Genomic DNA, 20720 nt, shown 5'->3' with positions numbered 1-20720 from the left:
CAAATAGGGCATATCACATGTCAAAATGGAGCTTATGATGAGTACTTTCAGTCTATGTAGGATGCACATGCCCAAGATTTGGATAAGTACAAAACTTTTCTAAAACAGTATGCAATTTGCAAGTAGAAAGTGGTCAAATGGGGCATGGCCAACTAGTCTTCAGGTCATGGGGCCTCTTGGAGGTAGGGGAATTCATTGACAATGGTTGATGGGTGCCAAGAGGCTTCTTCCAAGGGTAGGCCTTGCTATTTGATAAGGTATTCTTTGATGGACCAAGATCATAAGTGCTTATCGCACTGCCCAATGATGGCCTCAGGGATATACTGAGTGATGCCTTCATCTATGGGGGGGAGTTCTTTCACATAGTCCACTAAGCAGCCCATGAAAGGTTTAAGCTGGCTGACATGAAACACATTGTAGATCTTGGTGGTGGAGGGAAGTTCTAAGTGGTAGGCCAAGTCACCAACTCTCTTCAAAATTCGGTATGGGCCATAGAAGCGGTGGGCCAGCTTATTATTTCTGCCCTCTTTGAGAGTTGAGTAGTGGGACTTAGGTACTTTCAAAAGGACCAATTCCCCTTCTTAGAACTCCAAATTCCTTTGTTTCTCATCAGCATAGAGCTTCATGTGTGTTTGGGCCTTCTAAAGGTTTACTTTACATTGTTGAAGTAAGACCTGCATATGGTCCAACTCAGCCTAACTCTGAGGGTTGATCTTATCATTAAATAAGATTGTGGGAAGGGGAACCTTATACCCATATAAGGCCTCAAAAGGGTAAACTCCAATGCTAGAGTGGGTGGAGTTAGTATATGCAAACTCAACCAACTAGAGCCATGTATCCCAACTATGTTGTACATCATGGCAAAAGTGCCTCAAATATGTTTCAAGCCATTTGTTTACTCTTTCAATCTGGCCATTAGTTTGAGGGTGGTATGTAATGGATGGAGCAAGCTTGGTCCCCATGGAGGTGAAAATTATTTGCGAGAAGTTGCTCATAAACTTTGCATCCCAATCATGGACTATGACTTTGAGGTAAGCCATGTAATTTAAAGACATTTTCCATAAATTGAGTGGCCATCTGAGAGGCAGTGTATTGGCTCTTAGTGGGGATAAAGTGGGCACCTTTGATGAGGTGATCAACTACCACATAGATACTGTTCCACTCTTTTTTTGTCACGGGAAGGCCAGTGATAAAGTCCATTGTGATGTGGATCCATTTTCCCTTAGGGATAGGGAGAGGCTGTAAGAGAACAATGTCAGAGTGTACTGTCCTTGTTCTATTGGCATGGAACACACTTGATCACAAAGTCCTTAACATCCCTCCATAAGACTTTCCAATGAAATCTCTTAGAAATCCTATCATATGTTTTAAAGACATCCAAGTGGCCAGCGGTAGGGCAAGAATGCATCTCTTCCATGATCTTCTACGTGAAGGGTGAAGTGTATGGAATGACAATCTTGCCATGGGACCAAATAAGACCATGCTTGAGTGGATATTAAGAGTTTTTAGCCATGACACCATGCTATATTTTTGGAATATGTGACTGAAGTGATCATCTAACAAGTAAGCCTCTTGAAGCTCTTCAATGTGCAATTCTGAAATAGAGGATACTATGCATGCCCACATTCAAGAGAGTGAATCAGTCACAATATTATCCTTGCCCCGAGTGTGTGCAAAATGTCAAAGTCATAGTTTGTAAGGTTGCCACTCAGTGCCTTTGCTTAGGAGTCAAAGTGGATTGAGTCAAAAAGTACTAGAGGACTCGATGGTCACTTTTTACTTGGAAGTGACTACCATACAAATAGTGGTGCCATTTCTTGATGGCATGGAGGATGGCCAACATCTCTTGGTCAGATACATTCATTTGCATCTCCTTCTCATCAAGCTTGCGGCTCTCAAATGCAATGACACCATGCTCTTGCAACAATACTACACCAATACTCCTAGCACTAGCATCATAATGAATGGTAAACAACTTAGTGAAGTCAAGGCAGACAAGGATGGGGGCGGAAGTAAGCACTTCCTTTAACTGTTGGAAGCTATGGTTAGCCATGGCATCCCAAAAGAATGACTCCTTTTTTAAGCGATCAGTCAAAGGTGTTGCAATGGTGGCATAGTGCTTAATGAAGTGTCTATAGAATGAAGAAATACTAAGAAAGCCACGTCAAGAAGTGGTGGTGGAAGGAGTGGGCCAATCCCTAATACATTGCACCTTCTTTGGGTCCAGCATGTATATCATTTTTGCTCAAAATGTGTCCCAAGTACTCCGCAGATGTCTGCATGAAGGTCCACTTTCTCTCCTTAGCAAAGAGTCGATGCTCTCTAAATATGTCAAGCACCCTTCTGACGTGTGTCAAGTGCTCCTCAAATGACTTGCTGTAAATGAGGATGTCATAAAAGAAAACAAGCACAAACTTGAACATAAAGGGTTCTACGATTTTGTTCATGAGGCTTTGAAAGGTGGCGGGGGTGTTAGTCAACCCAAAAGGCATCACGAGAAAATGATAAAGTCCATGATCAGTCCTTAAGGTCGTTTTCTCATCTCCCACCCTCATACAAATTTGATGGTAGCCAGAGCGCAAGTCAATCTTAGTAAAAAAGCATGCCCCTTTCAACTAATCCACCAAATCATCAATCCATGGGATAGGGTAGCGGTTCTTCACCGTAATTTGATTCAAGTTTCTGTAGTCGATGCACATGAGAAAGGAGCCATCTTTCTTCTTGACTAACAGGACAGGGGATGCATAGGGGGAAGAACTTGGTTCAATGAAACCCATCTCTAACAACTCCTTGACTTGCCTGGCAACCTCTTCAAGCTCACATTTGGAGAGTCTGTAAGGGGGCTTGGAATGGGCTTGGAATTGGGCTATAAGCCAACTGGGTGGTCCACTTGTCTTGTAGGGGGAAGGGATGTAGGCATCTGAAATAGATCATTTTATTCCTCAAGTAAGGCATGTAAGACTGAATCATTAAATACTGCACAAGGCTGACCAAAATTTTCCTTATTTAGTTGCAAAATAAAGATTTGTGAGTATTTCTTAAACTGCCATTTGAGTTGCTTTGTTGTAATGAGCTGAAAATTAGCATGATCTTGAACTCTCTCTAGGTGGATAAGCTAACCATGCATCACAAACTCCATGTAAAGCTGAGAGAAGTCCATAGCAATTTTTCCCAATGGTTTCAGTCAATCAAAACCCAAGACAACATCAATGGGGTCCATATCCAGGGAAATCAGATCAATCAATGCCACATAATTTTATGCCAAGCATAAGGGAACTATGGGGCATACATGTGTATTAATTTCTTCTTCTCCATTTGCTACTTGCACCTTCAAGGGTTGGTGTAGTGCCATAGGGGTGCATTTTAAGTGATCAATGGTTGATTTATTAACAAAACTGTGAGTTCTACCATTATCCACAAGGATGAAAGCATGCTTTCCATTGATACTGCCTTGAATGTGAAGGGTGCTAGGGCTTCAGGAACCCACCATCCAAGCATCCAAAGAGATCAAGAAAAGGAAAGTGGTAGGTGGGGGGATGTCAAATAAAGTATCCATTATGGATCACCACCCGGGTCGAAGGGAAACTCATCCTTCGGGTCATAGAACTACTTGTGGTCAACATCCTTTGTAGGCTCAGCTTGATCAATGTGCCAATCTTCCATGACATACATGCTATGAATTTTGACCTTAGTTGTCTTTTGTATGGGAATTTGGAGGCATGATCAACACTATACTTATCTCCATGTTTAAAGCATAGGCCATTTTCCTTCCGTTCCTTCACAACATCCGGGGAAATGAACAGTTCATTGTTGGATCCATGGGAAGGTGATGTAGTGGACTGTATATTTTCGGCATACTTATTCTTAGCATTAGAGCCAAATTCTCTCCCAAAAGTGCCCATTTTTCTTTCATCATGGAAGGTGGGGTAAGTGGGTATTTTGGGGTTGTAATTAGGCATAGAAGTGCCTCAAAAGCCACTTCAATATGGGGCTGATTGTGAAGGAATGCAAGGCTATCCAACACCTTGCTCAAAATGTTCATTCTTACGGTACTTTCTTGCATCTCTCTCAGCTAATTCAATTGCATCAAATAGTGTGGTAGGTTTTTGGGACATGACATCTGCTGATAGGCTCGATTCCAACCCATAGATATGCTTGTGAAATTTAGCATCATCGCTAATGCTCTCCACATACGTGGTCAAGTTCATGAACTGATTTGTGTACTCACGTACCACAAGGTTATGTTGGACAAGAGTATACCATCGTCTTGCCAATTTCTCTTTTTCCACAAGAGACACAAAAACTTGGACCATATGCATTTTGAAATCTTCTGATGGGACCTAAAATGGGCCAACACTGGCTATGGCACTAGCCGGACCTCATGCTCATGACAGACAAACACACCCTCACGGCCTTGCGGACCAGGAGCGACAATCTAATGCTAAAGGACAAACTTCCCTAAAGCCTAATTCATGCATTTATAGTTTCATCGTGTCGTAGTCCAACGTTTCCCCTTCTATAAACTCCACAAAGGGAGAACCCATACATAGTGGCAATGCCACGATAATCACATACATGGAGGCAACCTCTCGGTAGAAACACCGTAGCCCCACTGCGGCTCTCCTACATCGCAAGGATTAGCCCCTTGATGCGCTACTCAACATATAAAACAAACGAACAAACTCCACTCTTCATTTCGAATCCAGGAGATATACCACGTGTCCTTACTTAACAATCCCTTAGGAAACTGACCCTCTATCCTACAGCAAGGGATACCCTTACGCTCTCAATCATGGGTCAAATTCCTAAGAAAACAAGTGCTATGCAGTCTATGAGCTTTTCCGTTGATACCATGAACTATGCATAGTGCATAATGTGAATGGTTTAGTGCACAAACAGAAAATCAGCATTGTGCATTGTGCGAAACCATTCTTTTCATGATTTCCATGCTAGCGTTTATGTGCTGCAAAGAGAAAAGACACCGAGCCTTACGCTCATGCTGCCTTTCCCTTTATTTTAAAACAACGTCCTATAGGCATGATGCAACACATAAACCATATTTTAGTTTATGTTTTGACGCTCAATCTCCCCTCTCACCCTGTTGTTTAATGTTTTACATTCGTTGATAGGTGAAAGGGTCGTTTTATGTGTGTTTCCTTACAAAGAAAGCGATAAACATGAACGGAAACATAGAAATGAGGGTAAACCAAGGCCAACCTCATGTTTTACCTTCATTATATGCTGCACAAACACACATGTAATTTTTTGGAATTTTCCTTTTACCGTTTCCTAATTTTCTCCCATTTAAAACCCATTTTTCACCATTTTATGGTATTTTCCCTCTATTTTCTTCAATAAAAATTGACTAAAAATTAAGATTGATTGTGGCCTATGGCCCTTAGGTTCCTTGACAACAAAATTTCAAGCTTTGTAGGCATTATGTCTCATATTTTCCATTTATTTTGCAAAAATCCCATTTTTACCCCTTTAACACGTGTTTTTCGGGTTTTATAACATTAATTTCAGCCATATCGCTTATGATTTTCTGATTTTCAGATTATAAACTGTTGAAACTCATAGAAAACAACATCATAATGAATATTCAGCCCATGGAAACAATATTTCATCAATCAAATGGCATAAAAACTCATTTTTTCTTCATTAAAATTGAATTACCGCTTAGGATTCGTGTTTCGGGATTTCGGTTTGCTGCAAGACTGCAGGTTAGCTCTCATTCAATGTCCCGCATCTTCACAATCAGCAATCTTCATGTCTATACCGACCCGAAAGCAATCTTGTCCCAACTGGACAATCTTTTCTTCATCGTTCTTCATTTCCTCTTGCACGCAGGAACAACCCTTTAAAGGAGAGAGATGGAGGAGAGAGAAAGACTAGAATCAAATTTCTTCATTCCCACAGCCATTTCATGAGCGAAGGGCGGCGATAAGACCAACAGAGAGAGAGAAGATCGGGGCCATGATCAATTGGATGGGTTGTTTGTAGCCTGCCATCTCCCTCATGATGGAATCAAGCACAATTTTCGGGCGCAGATGGCACTATTTCCCTCCACGCTTTCATGCTTCTTCTCTCTCCATGTTTTTTCCCAAGAGATGCATAAAATTTTGGGGGTCCAAGGCTCCCAAAAGGCACATCCCACTTTGGCCAACCACCTCTTCGAATCTTGACCGTTTCTTGGCCATTTCCCCGTCCTGGCTCCGATTCGAGCTCTGAAAAATCCTGGGTGTCTGGCTTGACATCCCGCATTGATTGGCAACTCCTGAAAACCCACACAATAGTCTGAAAAATTATCAAAAATCTACAAGTGTCACTTGGGTGCCTTTTAAGAGTCATCTTTCACTTGGTGCTTAAAATCATCCTAGCTGAAGCCGCCGCCTTCGATGTTAAATATTTTTTCCCTAAATTCTGGATTTTTTGGCAAATTTTAAGCACATCCCGGGCTCAGAACTCTGCTCTCATCTTCCAAGTCAATAAACTGATGATTCTCTCGATTAACATAGCGCCACCATGTGTGGGAAAATCCTTCCAAGTGGAGAGAAGCGAAAAATATTTTCTGATCATTGGTGTGAGGGTAGATATTGAAGTAGGACTCCAACTTGGACGTTCATTCCTCCAAGTCAGATGCTGAGGGGGATTGCCCATTGTACTTCATTAGGATGATCTTGTCAGGCAGATCATTGGGGCCATGACACCCATGGAATCCTTGTTTCCCATACATCCCTTGGTGGCCATATATGCCTTGATGTCCATACATCCCATGTGGTGCATTCAGACCATGATGTCCATTATAACCATGTTGTCCTTGATTGCCATGCTAGCCATTTGTACCATATTTTCCTTGATGGGGCTGATTCATATAAGGTGCATGGGGGCTCCTAGGGAGAGTGGGGGAGGTTCGACGAAGGGTTTGACCAAGGGTGGGAGAAGGCCTTAATGGGATGTTGGATGCATGGTGGATGGGGGAATTCAACATGGGCTCATCGTGCGTATGAGAGGGTTCACCAATCTCATAGGTAGAAGGGGGAATTCCCTTAGCACCAAGTATACCCTATGGACCATGCAACGGTTTTTGATGTGGAGGACCATCTAAACTCATGCCTAGAATCATTGGCCTTCTCTTGGGATGAAGCGATCGCTAATTGAGCAACAATAGTAGTGAGCTGCTCCAAGGTTGGTTGAGTTTTCGAGTTTGAGGGAGCCATGTGCTTGATCACTTCATCAAACTTGGACATTATTTGGCTATGGTTGGCGACCATGTCATTATGTCGTTCCATATGACGAAGCTCATGCTGACAGAGGGTGTGATTGAGCATAGTGTACGGGTCAGTTTCACACATTTTCTCCTGTATGTCATGATGGTAATCCCATGGCCCGCTTGGTTCCTCATTCATGGAGGTTCGGGAGTTTCTAATATCCCTTTGTAGTTCCTCTTGGGCCTTGCTTTTGCCTTTCTGGCAAACCATTTGGATGCAGTCCACATGACCTGCTGTCAGTAAAAGGGGCATAACCTTTTGTAGGAAACTCTAATTGATGAGATTTTTTGCTCAAGTTGTAGGGGAAAAAGTCCTCTTTGAGATGAGCTATTAGTCTTTGTGACAAAAAATGATCAGAATTTTCTGTAATGAAACTAATGTGCCTAGAGCAGTCTACACCCTGCCCACAATGACCCTAGTGCGCAAAAATGGGCATAACTTTCAAACCATAGCTCCAATTGGGGAGATTTTTTATTCAAATCAGAGGGGACAAGTCCCTCTTTGAGGTGAGCTATAGGGTTTGCTTCCAGATTCAAAACAAAAATTTCTGAAATAGGGTCTTTGTGACTGTCTTGCAAGACTATGACCAAAAACACTGCCTGTCCCTTATTGCAAAAGCCTTACATGGATCAAGCATAGTCTGAGAGGCCTGAACAACAACATCAGTAGCATACTGAGCATTATCCCAAGTATCATTACATACCCATCTTCTCTCTCATCAATGCATAAGTGAATTCGCTACCATACATCTCTTTTGAGTGCATGCACTTCAAGTGTCATACATGGGTGCCATGAGCATTGTGCGGGTGTCCAAGGGGGATCATTGCATCAGGGAGGGTGGAGCTCATGGAAGGTACCTACACTTGCATACAAGTATCAGGCTCTAGATCAGCGAGAGGTGGGTAAAGTTCCCCTCGGGCCGGGTTGTGTACCCCTTCTGGTAAGGGAGGGTCACCTCTCTTTTGTCTTACCACCTCACCTGGCATCAGCCTTTTTCCTCAACTGGAGTATACATGAACACCATATTGGGGAATATGGGAATCTTCCATAATTTTGGGACACGTGGTCAAATATTTGGATTTTTCATAACTTAAATACAATAACTCCAAATCGAGCGCTCTAAAGATCAATAGATTCCATTTTTCAAGCTCTTTTCAATGATTGGTGACATCATATGGACTTAAGAAACTTATGGGCATGTTATCTAGGTGCCACCTTTTTAGTATTCAAAAAATGGGAATTGAGAGATTTCCAAACTCAGTGATATTGTGTTCAATGCAGACATTTTTATTAAGCAATCAGCATGAGATGCATTGGATAGGAGACATTGGGCCTTTGCATGAGGTGCAAGGAATGAGCAAAGGTCTTGGGTAAGTTACTCATGAATATATGTGTGCATCACGTGGATTCAAAATAAGGTATTTTTAAAATACCATTTTTTATATATAGAAGGGTGTAATACAAAGGGGTTATTTATAGATTGAATAGAAAAGGGCTATGTTTTATTCAGGTAAAATTTACAGATAGGGATATTTATAAATAGGCCTTGTATGCACATGATGTAGAGGATATATATATAGTAAATTCCCCGAGACAAAGGTTGGGGTAGGGTTTACCTTGGTAGTCTGGCTGCTACTTACCCAATTTACAATGGCTATCATTACTTTTGGGGCTTATCCAAAATCACAACACAAAATGGGGGTTAATGTCAGCCAAGACAATGACTTTCAGGCAAAGATATGATGCGTGCACACAAAGAGGATTGAGCTACTAAACCTATGCAATCTTGAATCTATCCAACAAGGGATTAAGCTCAACAAGTGGCTAAATTTGAGAGATTAAGATCAAATTGACATACATCTTTGATCGTCTATCAGAAATACTACCAACCCAATCAGCATCAGTATATCCATGCAACTGTATCTGAACCCCAGTCTCATAAAGTAGTCCATACTGCAATGTGGACTTCACATACCTGAGTATGCATCTAGCCACATCTAAATGCGGTTTCCTTGGAACCTGCATAAACTGACTTACCAATCCAACAACATAGCTCAAATTTGGCCTGGTAATAGTTATATAAATCAAACTTCCTACTATGCATCTGTACATAGTAGGGTCTTCCAGAAGCTCACCTGCATCTGCGCTCAGCTTCACATTCTACTCCAAAGGAACTGAAATAGGCTTACAGCCTGTCATCCCATATTTGGACAACATGTCCAATCCATACTGCCTCTGTAAGAGCCATATCCCACTTGGCGATCTAATCACCTCCATGCCCAAGAAATAACGCAGCTCTCCCAAATCCTTCATCTCAAACTTCTGCTTCAATAGCATTTTCACATGAAGGATATCTTCATCACTATCACCTGTGATAATCAAATCATAAACATAAATGACAAGCAGCATAATACCTTTCTCTATTTTTCTCACATAAAGTGAGAAATCTGCCTTGGAAATCTGAAAGCCAATAGTGACAAGATACTATCCTACCTTGTCAGGCCATGCTCTAGGTGCTTGCTTCAAGCCATACAAGGCTTTCTTCAACCTGCAAATAAACTCAGGATGAACAACATGCACATAACCTGGTGACTGCTCCATATAGACCTCTTCTTGCAAATCACCGTGCAAGAAGGTATTCTTTACATCCATTTGATGTAAAGACCATCCCTTTGATGTAGCCATAGCAATGACTGCTCTTGCGGTTTCCCTCCTTGCAACCAGACTGAATGTTTCTTCATAATCAATGCCATATGTTTATGCATACCCCTTGACTACTAATCTTGCCTTGTATCTATTCACAGAACCATCTGCATTGTGTTTCACCTTATAAACCCACTTACAACCAAATGCATTCTTATCTTTAGGCAAAGGTACCAATTCCCATGCAGCATTTTCTTCCAAGACATCCATTTCTTCATCCATGGCTTTCTCCCATTTTTCTTTTCCCATGGCTTGCTCAAAAGAAGTGGGTTCTGGTTCCTGTATCACTTTGACCATATATGCATAGTGAATGGCTGTAAATCCATCATATTTTAGCCTATCCATAGGATATCTAGCTCTGGTAGACCTGCGCAAAGTAGGTTCACTCCCAGGTGCTCTCAAAACATCCCTGGTCTTCCTTACTCCAGGTGTAACAATAGAAGGAATACCCAACTCATCATCAATGCTCTGTTTTGAGCCACTGGATTCACCATCCACATAAGAGTGACCTGCATTCACATCAAACATGGGCTGATCTACCTTCTCTTTTCCTTTTCGTGATACCTGCATACCACTATCTGCATTGCTTTGAGAAGATTCTCATGATCTCAATTTGCTTGTCCATGGCGAAGAATGTGAACCACTACTAGAGGACGTTCCAGGTCCACTAATATCTTGTGACTGCTGCTGTGAATTCTGTGGGGCATTACCATTTTGTGCATCTACATTATCAATCACATTTGCTGGTTTATACCAGCTACTCATCTCATCAAAAACATCTCTGCTCACTGTAAACTTACGAGTAGAAGGGTTATAGCATCTATACCCTTTTTACTGCAGAGAGTAACCAATAAAGATGCACTTCTTAGCTTTTGGATCCACCTTGGATCTCAACTCATCTGGCACATGAACATAGGCAATGCAACCAAAAATCTTCAAATGAGAAATATTTGGTTTCCTACCGGTATTGGTGCGCAGATCGGTCGCAGTATGCTCACGTAGTGAATCCCGGAAGGTCCCCAAGAACAATGAACTCTACCTTTTTGCACAAAAAACCATGTAAAAGCATGAACGACAAGAGGCAAGAGACAAATTGGGTTCAATCTCCCCCATGCCTTGTGTGAGAGCTTCACAAAGCATGTATTTTATGTATATTTCCATCTTCATGCTCAATAATAGCCCAATTTACAAAAATATGACAAGCTTTTAGCTTTTGAGTTTGCTTTCGACAAAAATAGGAAAATAAAGCTAATGGACGGTGCCCATAGAGTCTGGCACGCCCAATCTCAATGTCCAAATAGAAATAACATATCCGTGCGCATAGGCACATACAAAATAATAATAAATAATCGATGTCTCAATAGACATAACAAAATATAGGTGTGGCGCCTATCAAAATATAGTCCAAAGGTCGAATACTCGCTAGACTCCAATGCTTTCCTCCGCCACTGCTGCTATCTCTACACATCAACTGAAGCATTCACAATCGTTAGTAAAATAATACAATTAAATCGACAAAAGTGAATACCTAGCAGTCTTCAGCTACATAAATAAATCAACTGGTTAGAAATAAATCCTAACCTTAATTTATTACGAGTGCGCACTCTAAACTCATAAACGTTTATTAATTTAATATGCATTTTGCGGAATCACCCGCTATGGAATCACCCATGTACACACTAAATTAATGAAACGCCCGAATAGGACAGGCATCCCCATCAACTTCTCACACAAAGAATCCTCTTTGTGTATGAGCCCCGGTCATCTAAGTTTACGGAATCCACCGTGGCACGGAATCCACCGTGGAATATGCCTCCTGGCATCATACCCCCGGGGTGGGATAGCAATTGACCTCAATTGCTATTAGCTCAATGTGGAGCTAACAGAGTGGGGAAAGCATTTAAGTCTCTAGCGTGTATCCATTGTGCTTCCTCTACAGGATGGTTCTTAAATTTTACTAGATATCTAGAATACATTCGGCCAGTTCTAGTGGTCATGTAGTCAGTGTCTATGATGGCTTCTGGTTCAAGTATTTCAATCTCTTCCTCTAGTAAAGGTGGGTTTTCATAAACAGGGTGGATAGGTAATTGGCCTCTAAATGGTCTCAATAAACTAATGTGAAATGTATTGTGAATTTTCCAATGAGATGGTAATTCTAACTTGAATGCATTGTCATTAATCTTATGAATGATTTTAAATGGTCCATAAAATCTAGGAGCTAATTTGACAACTGGATGTCTATCTACACTTTGCAGTCTACGCTTTTCTATTCTAAGCCAAGCATAATCATCAAATTTGAAATTCATAGCTTGTCTTTTCTTGTTGGCTTGTTTGGTATATGATTGTTGGGCTTTAGCAATCATATCCTTAACTTCATCAAAAATACTATTATGCATAGTGGCAATATCATCAGCAGTCTGAATTCTATTAGACAAAGATGCAACAGGTGTAGATAATCTATATCCATAAATGACTTAAAAATGTGCTTTCTTTGTAGATGTGTGCGGTGTATTGTTATATGCAAACTGTAATAAATGCAAATGAGTATCCCATGTCTGAGGTTTAGAAATAGTATATGCACGTAAAAGATCTAGAATGGTGCTGTTTGTGACTTCTGTTTGTCCATTTGTTTCTGGATGAAATGCAGATGAGAAATCAATCTTTGTGCCTAGATTTGCAAACAGTGTAATCCAAAAATTATTACAAAATCTAGAATCACGATCTGAAATAATCACTTTTGGCAATCCATGGTTAGTAAAAACAGTTTTCAAAAATAACTGTGCTGCTTGTGATGCTGTTAAAGTTTTCTTACATGCAATGAAATATGCTTGCTTACTAAATCTATCTACAATTGTCCAAATCATGTCATGGTTAGATTTAGTATTTGGTAAACCAGTAATGAAATCCATAGATATATGTTTCCAAGGTTTAGATGGAATAGACAAAGGCATTAGTAATCCATACTGTTTACCATGATGTCTCTTTATTCTTTGACAAATCAAACACTCAGAAACGAAATTAGATACATCTGCATCCATATGCGGCCAATAAAAATCTTCAGTTAACATGCGTAATGTAGATATGATACCTTTATGACCTTGATATGGGGGACAATGAATTTCATTCAAAACAAAAGATCGGAATGGAATAGTAACACACAGTCTCTTTTCAAAAAACATAAATCCATCATTATATGACAATGAATCAACAGGAATAAAATTATTTTGAACTAATTTTTGCTAATCAGAATGAAAAGTAATATCCTGGTGATATGTATCTTTCATAACAATCAGAGAATCAAAAGATATGATAGAAATATTATGAATTGCAGGTCTTCTACTCAATGCATCAGCAACTACATTTTCTTTTCCAGGTTGGTATTGAATGATAGGATGAAAACTTTGAATGAAGGAAGCCCATTTGATATGACAGTCAGAAATTTGGGGTTGGCTAAGTAGATGTCTAATGCTTTGCTAGTCAGTCTTTATCATGAATTCTGAACCCATTAAATAGTGTTTCCATTGTTTTAATGCTTGTACAACTGCTAATAGTTCTTTGTCATAAGTGGAATATTTCAGCTCAGAGGGTTTCAGCTTAGAACTAGAATATGCTATTGGATGATTGTCTTGCATTAGTACGGCTCCTATTCCTGATCCGCTAGCATCGGTCACAACTAGAAAGAATGGTCTGTTAAAGTCAGGTAACTGTAGAACAGGGGCATTGGTTAATACACATTTCAGTAAATCAAAGGATTTCTGCTAAGTTTCAGTCCATTGATAAACAATTCCTTTCTTAAGAAGTTTGGTTAATGGTAAAGCAAGTAATGAAAAATTACGTACAAACTTCCTATAGAAACTAGCAAGACCAAGGAATGAGCGTAATTCATGCACATTTTTAGGAACAGGCCAATGCAATATTGCATCAATTTTCTTAGGATCAACTTTTATTCCTTCTTTTGATACAATATGACCTAAATATTCTATTTCAGTCTTAAAGAATTCACTCTTTTCAGGATTTGCAAACAATTGATTTTCTTTCAGTAATTGAAAACCTAATGATAAATGCTCATAATGCTCTTTTTCACTTTGACTAAACACCAAAATATCATCAAAGAAAACAATCACACAATATTGATATTTCAGAAAGATACGGTTCATCATTCTACTGAAAGTAGCAGGTGCATTAGTCAATCCGAATGGCATGACTAAGAATTCGTAATGGCCAAATTGTGTCCTGAATGCAGTCTTAAATATGTCGGATCTATCTAGCCTCACTTGATGATATCCAGACTTAAGGTCAATTTTACTAAATATAGAAGATCCTTGCAATTTGTCCATAAGGTCATCAACTCTAGGTATAGGATACCTATTCTTTACAGTGATCTTATTTAATGCTCGGTAGTCAATACACATACGATAGGTATTATTCTTTTTCTTGACTAAGAGTACAGGTGCACCGAATGGGGAACTGCTAGGTCGAATTAAGCCTCTATTTAGTAATTCTTCAACTTGACTCTGGATTTCTTTTTGCTCTATTTGATTGTGCCTATATGGTGCTTTGCAAGGTGGTTGTGTACCAGGAATTAAATCAATCTTATGGTCTTCTGGACGTGATGGTGGTAAACCTGGTGGTAGGTCTTCTGCAAAACAGTCTTTAAAATATGCAAGAAATTCCTTATGCCTAGGGTGCATATGATTTTCCTTTGCGTGCAATTCATTCACCCAAATGAGATATGATTTAGTATTTTTGCGTAGTGTACGTTTTGCTTGAGTATGCGAAAGCAGTGGAAAAATATTAGATGCATGCATACCATATAATGTAATAGATTTTTCTTGAAAATTAATATTCATTGTGTGCGTAGAATAATCTATATTTGGATTATGCTGGTGTCTCCATGGCATTCCTAAAATAATGTCACTTGACTGTAATGGGACAACTAAGAAATTTCTTCTTTCAGTATATGAACCAATTTGAATTTCTAAATCTTGTACTTCTTGTGTGCCATTGTACCTAGTGCCTAAAAATGTAGCTTTTATGCGATAATGTGTAGGTACTGTATGTAAATTCAATTTCTTTACCAATTTTGCTGAAATAAAGTCATGAGTACTACCGTCATCATGTAAGATAGTTCTTTCCTTTCCATGCACCATACATTTCATAGTCAACAATGAATGTGGAGTAGGCATACCTAGTAAAGTGTCGGAAGTAGTAATAGGATCATCCTCATCTTCAGTGAAATCCGGCACATCCTCATGCTCGTCTTCGTCCATGGCTCCAAGATAGTTGATATGTGCTGGTGGCTTCTTTGAATGACAATTTGCTGCAAGATGCCCTAGCTGGTGACACTTATAGCATACTATTGGCTTGGCTTTTGCTACATTATTTGCAATGGCTGGAAGTCTGGGTACATTTTGATTTACTTGTGGAATAGGCTTAGGATTTGGATTGACAATGGATGGTAATGCAGGTGGTTTAGGCCAATTCTTGCGGAAAGATGGTGATGAGAAAAGACCTGGATTAAACCTTCTAAAATTAGAATTGAATTGTTTAGATCCATAATTACCGTTGGCTTGGAATTGCTGTGGTCGTCTGTCTCTTCCGCGTAACTTATCTTCAGTGTCGTGAGCTAAGGAGATGGCGTCTTCAAGGGTAGCAGGTTTGAACATGTTCACTTCAGCGTAGTAATGTCCAAGAAGTCCAGACATATACTTCCGCTTATGTGTCGTCTCTGGTACGTCTTCAAGCATGCGTAGCTGTAGGAGTGCATTCCAAAAACGCTCTGTATACTGTGGAATAGGCTCACGATCCTGTTGTTGAAGTAAATCCCATTGCTTGATAGCCTTCTCATGAAATTGCGGTGGAAGGAAATTTTGCATGAACTTCTTCTTGAAATCTTTCCAAGTAGCAGGACATTCTATGCTCTTGCGGACTACAGTCCACCAAAGTGATGCTCTGTCTATCAGATGGTTAGTAACACACTTGATTTTATCTTTTTCGGGATAAGTTTCCTCATGGAAATAGTCATCAAACTGGCTAATGAATGATAAAACAGTCTTTCCTTCTCATATACCATTGAAAGTGCGAAATTTGAAACTTCGTTTACTTATCTTTGATTCCTTGCGAATGGTTTGTGCTTCAAGAGTGGCGTCGATGGTACGACGAATCAAATCTTCAGCTTGTGGTTCTTCTTTATCGGTGGATGCTCTTTGTAATTTTGTCAATTGCGCTTGCAGTGCTTGCCTAGCCCTTCGCTCTTCTTCCAGTTGTAGCATGATTAGATCCAGCTTTTGTTCCATGGTAGGCTCAGGTAGGTCGTCTTCAGCCATAGGATCATCCATATGTGGGGTCGTCATCCTGTAAAACTCAATAAACCTTTCTCATTCAAAATCAGGTTAGCGGGATGAGCGTAGCTCAAATTCGGGGTTACAAGGCTATGTATTTTTGGGTATTTCTTTGTCAATTTTCAGAAAATCTGCAATTTTTCTGTAGACGTTTGCTAAAAGTACTTCAACAAACTTGTAGATAGGTAGAACAGCTTGCCATGAACAACTTTCCAGTTCAGAGTTTTTGCATAGGAACAAGTCTTCTAGGAGTTTTAAGCACTAGTCAGTTCTAACTCCAATTGACTAGTCTGACTTGCAGAGTTGCAGACTTGCAGAGTTGCTGACTTGCTGAACTTAGGCCGACTTGCAGAACTTACAGGACTTGATTCCACTTGACTTGCTGAACTTGACTTCTGCAGTGCAGGACCTGGAGTTTGCCAACTTGTTTGCCCTCTGTGACTTGCAAAGAGCTTAATGACTTAAGCTTAAGTGATTAAGCTTAAGCTTAATAAGCTTAATGGGGATGAAACAGGGCGACATCAATTTTCGTGGAGGGGGGCGTTTTTTTTGCACCGAAAATCACGGAATGATGCGTTTCTCCACGATTTTGAATTATGAAGCTTATTAAGCTTCTTTAAGGCTTATAAGCTTAAGATTAAGCTTTTGATTAAGAGGATTAAGAGTTTTTCTCACTGTTTCTTCACGACTTGTATGTGAGGATGTAGGAGTGGTCCTCTGCCTACAGAGCCTGGTCCTTCGCGATCTGACAGTAGAAACAGGGGTTCTTGATCGCCAGAAGTCTGCCTGTATCGACGGTTCGCGATGAGATTGACTGTAGAGCCCGTTCGTTCCTGGAGCTCTGCCTTTGCCCGAGATTGGTAGCGATTGGAAACTCTTGATCTCTGCTCCGCTCTGATACCACTGGTGCGCAGATCGGTCGCAGTATGCTCACGTAGTGAATCCCGGAAGGTCCCCAAGAACAATGAACTCTACCTTTTTGCACAAAAAACCATGTAAAAGCATGAACGACAAGAGGCAAGAGACAAATTGGGTTCAATCTCCCCCATGCCTTGTGTGAGCGCTTCACAAAGCATGTATTTTATGTATATTTCCATCTTCATGCTCAATAATAGCCCAATTTACAAAAATATGACAAGCTTTTAGCTTTTGAGTTTGCTTTCTACAAAAATAGGAAAATAAAGCTAATGGACGGTGCCCATAGAGTTTGGCACGTCCAATCTCAATGTCCAAATAGAAATAACATATCCGTGCGCATAGGCACATACAAAATAATAATAAATAATCGATGTCTCAATAGACATAACAAAATATAGGCGTGGCGCCTATCAAAATATAGTCCAAAGGTCGAATACTCGCTAGACTCCAATGCTTTCCTCCGCCACTGCTGCTATCTCTACACATCAACTGAAGCATTCACAATCGTTAGTAAAATAATACAATTAAACCGACAAAAGTGAATACCTAGCAGTCTTCAGCTACATAAATAAATCAACTGGTTAGAAATAAATCCTAACCTTAATTTATTACGAGTGCGCACTCTAAACTCATAAACATTTATTAATTTAATATGCATTTTGCGGAATCACCCGCTATGGAATCACCCATGTACACACTAAATTAATGAAACGCCCGAAAAGGACAAGCGTCCCCATCAACTTCTCGCACAAAGAATCCTCTTTGTGTATGAGCCCCGGTCATCTAAGTTTACGGAATCCACCGTAAAACCTCACGGAATCCACCGTGGCACGGAAACCAGCGTGGAATATGCCTTCTGGCATCAGGTATACCTCTCCTCTGGAGTCATCCTATATATTGCTGCAGTGGGAGTCATGTTCATTATGTAGACTGCTATAGCAACTGCTGCAGCCCAGTAAAAATCTGGCAAGTCTTTTTCGTTGAGCATGGCACGAGATACCTCTCCAATATGTCTATTTTTTCTTTTTGCAATTCGATTTTGCTGTGGGGTATGACTACATGAATATTGCTGCTTTATGCCATGCTCCTACAGGAACCTTGCAAACTCATTTGAGAGGTACTCTCCCCCTCCATCTGACCTTAGGCATTTTATTTACAGGCCTGTTTCTTTTTCAACCATAGCTTTAAGAGTTTTGAAATGCCCAAAAACTTCACTTTTCTTTTTCATAAAGTACACCCAATTTTTTTTGCTATAGTCATCAATAAAAGTGAAAAAACAATGACAGCCTCCAAGAGATGCAGCTTTAGTAGTCCACACATCAGAGTGGATTAATTCCAATGGCTTCTTACTCTCTTGAACATGTCTAGGAAATGGTTTCCTTGCCGGTTTTCCAAACTGACAGGCTTCACATACCTTATGCATTTCTGCAACCTTGAATTTAGGCAATCTTGCAACAATATTTTGGGCCTGCATTGATTTAAGTCGTTGTACATTAACATGACCAATGCGTTTATGCCAGATAACAATATCTACAACTACGCCGGTCCCATGTGCAAACATTGATGCACTCAATTCAGGCATGTCTGCATCCAACGTAAACATTCTACCCTTCTTCTTTCCTTTTGCTATCAAGTGACCTTTATTTTTCATATCCTCAACAAAGTATCCATGAGAATTAAATCTGACCTGCAAGCCCTGCTCAACCATTTGACTAATAGAAACCAGGTTCTTGGTGATATTCGGGACATGAAATACATCCGACATGTATTTCTTTTTCCCATTCTGCATAGACAAAGGAATTTTTCCAATCTGCATAATAGGGTGTGCAGTATCATCACCAGTCTCCACAAATCCTGCTTTTTCCATTTTCCTTGCATCCTGCATCCATTCTGCATGGCCTGTCATGTTGTTTGATGCACCTGAGTCAACATACCACACATCATTTCTTTCTTCTACACTTGTCACAGAATTGGTCATGTGCTACACCATAAACAAATGCTCATTTCTGTCATCACCTTGTCTACTAGAAGATGCATAATTTCCTTGTTGCAATTTTCCATTTATGATGTCATTCTGCTTTTTATAGCAGTCTTTAGCCATATGACCCATTTTACCACAGTAGTAGCATTCAACATTGCTATTTGCATTTTGGCCTCTTTGCCATCCACCACGACCTCTTTGGCTCCCCCTACCTCTAGAGTTACCACGTCCTCCTCCATAGGACTGGTTTTCTTGAGTTTGCTGCATATTCTTATTTCTACCATGGCCTCCAGATCGGCCTCCTCTACCTCTGCCTCTACCTCTTCTAGCATTTGAGTAGAAGACAACTTCTTTTGAAGTTCCTCCTGAAGAAGATGCACCACCATTTCTCTGCTCCTTAGAAATCAGAAGAGCAATCAACTCCTCAAAATCAGGAAATCTTTCACGGACGGAAATGGATGTTCGAAACTGTGCATAATCCTTTCCTAGACCATTCAAGGTCACAGAAACTAAATCATCATCTTCCACTGGCGACCCAATGGAAGCAAGTGCATTTGCAATCTTCTTCACCTTCATGTGGTAGTCATTGATGCTCATACTTTCTCTTTGCACATTGTGCAACTCTTGCTTGAGCTGCATTTTCCTGGCTTGCGTAATTGTGCTATACATTTTTGACAAAGTATCCCATGCCTCCTTTGGCGTACTTGCATCTTGAATATGCACAATCATAGAGTCTGAAATGCTGATAGACAGCCAGTACATAACTTTCCTGGCTCTCTCATGCCATGCTTTAAATGCTTGCATTTGCTGTTGATTGGGAACATCAGGAAGAACTGGTTCTTCTTCATTTCCTGCAACGAATTCCCAATATCCTTTTTCCATAAGGAAATTCGTCATTCTAAACTTCCATGCTTGGAAGTTGTTCTTGTCAAGCTTTTCAGTGACAATCTGTGAAAGAGAATCAGACGCCATTACAGAACACTGCAAAAAATTCTATCACTGCAAAGAACACAGCTTCAGCCTCACAAGGGAAAATTTGCAAAACTGACGAAAGTGGTATTTGACCACACAGTCACTTCCTAGTGACGATTTTTCATCAACAGGCAACAAGGATGATTCTGTAACTCCCAATGTCTCTGCGCACAAGCATACGATGCAATTTCTACAGTAACTTTTCACCGACCTGTAGAACAGTGGTCGCACAACATAAAACAAGGCCTTTTCCTGAGTGCGTGTAGAAAACTTCCGCCTCCAAAACAGGCCCCGAAATGGTCTCAAATCAAAAAAACAAAGCCCTCTTCCCTAGCATATACTGCCCTCTTGCTACACTGCGAAGGGCATCTCAATCTGAGACAATGCACTCTTGCACTTTCCGGCTGTGCTACCTGCAGAGACTTGCTCCCAAGAGAGAAAAATGAAAGCAACACTAGTCCTCTTACCAGAACACCACAAACTTGGTTTGCTTTCTTGAGCTCCTTACCACGAACAAGGCTCTGATACCATGTC

The sequence above is a fragment of the Lygodium microphyllum genome, chromosome 25, assembly GCF_053477565.2.
Source record: "Lygodium microphyllum isolate KBCC chromosome 25, Lygodium_microphyllum_v1.1.10, whole genome shotgun sequence".
Lineage (NCBI taxonomy): Eukaryota > Viridiplantae > Streptophyta > Polypodiopsida > Schizaeales > Lygodiaceae > Lygodium > Lygodium microphyllum.
Note: the sequence above shows the minus strand (reverse complement) of the source record.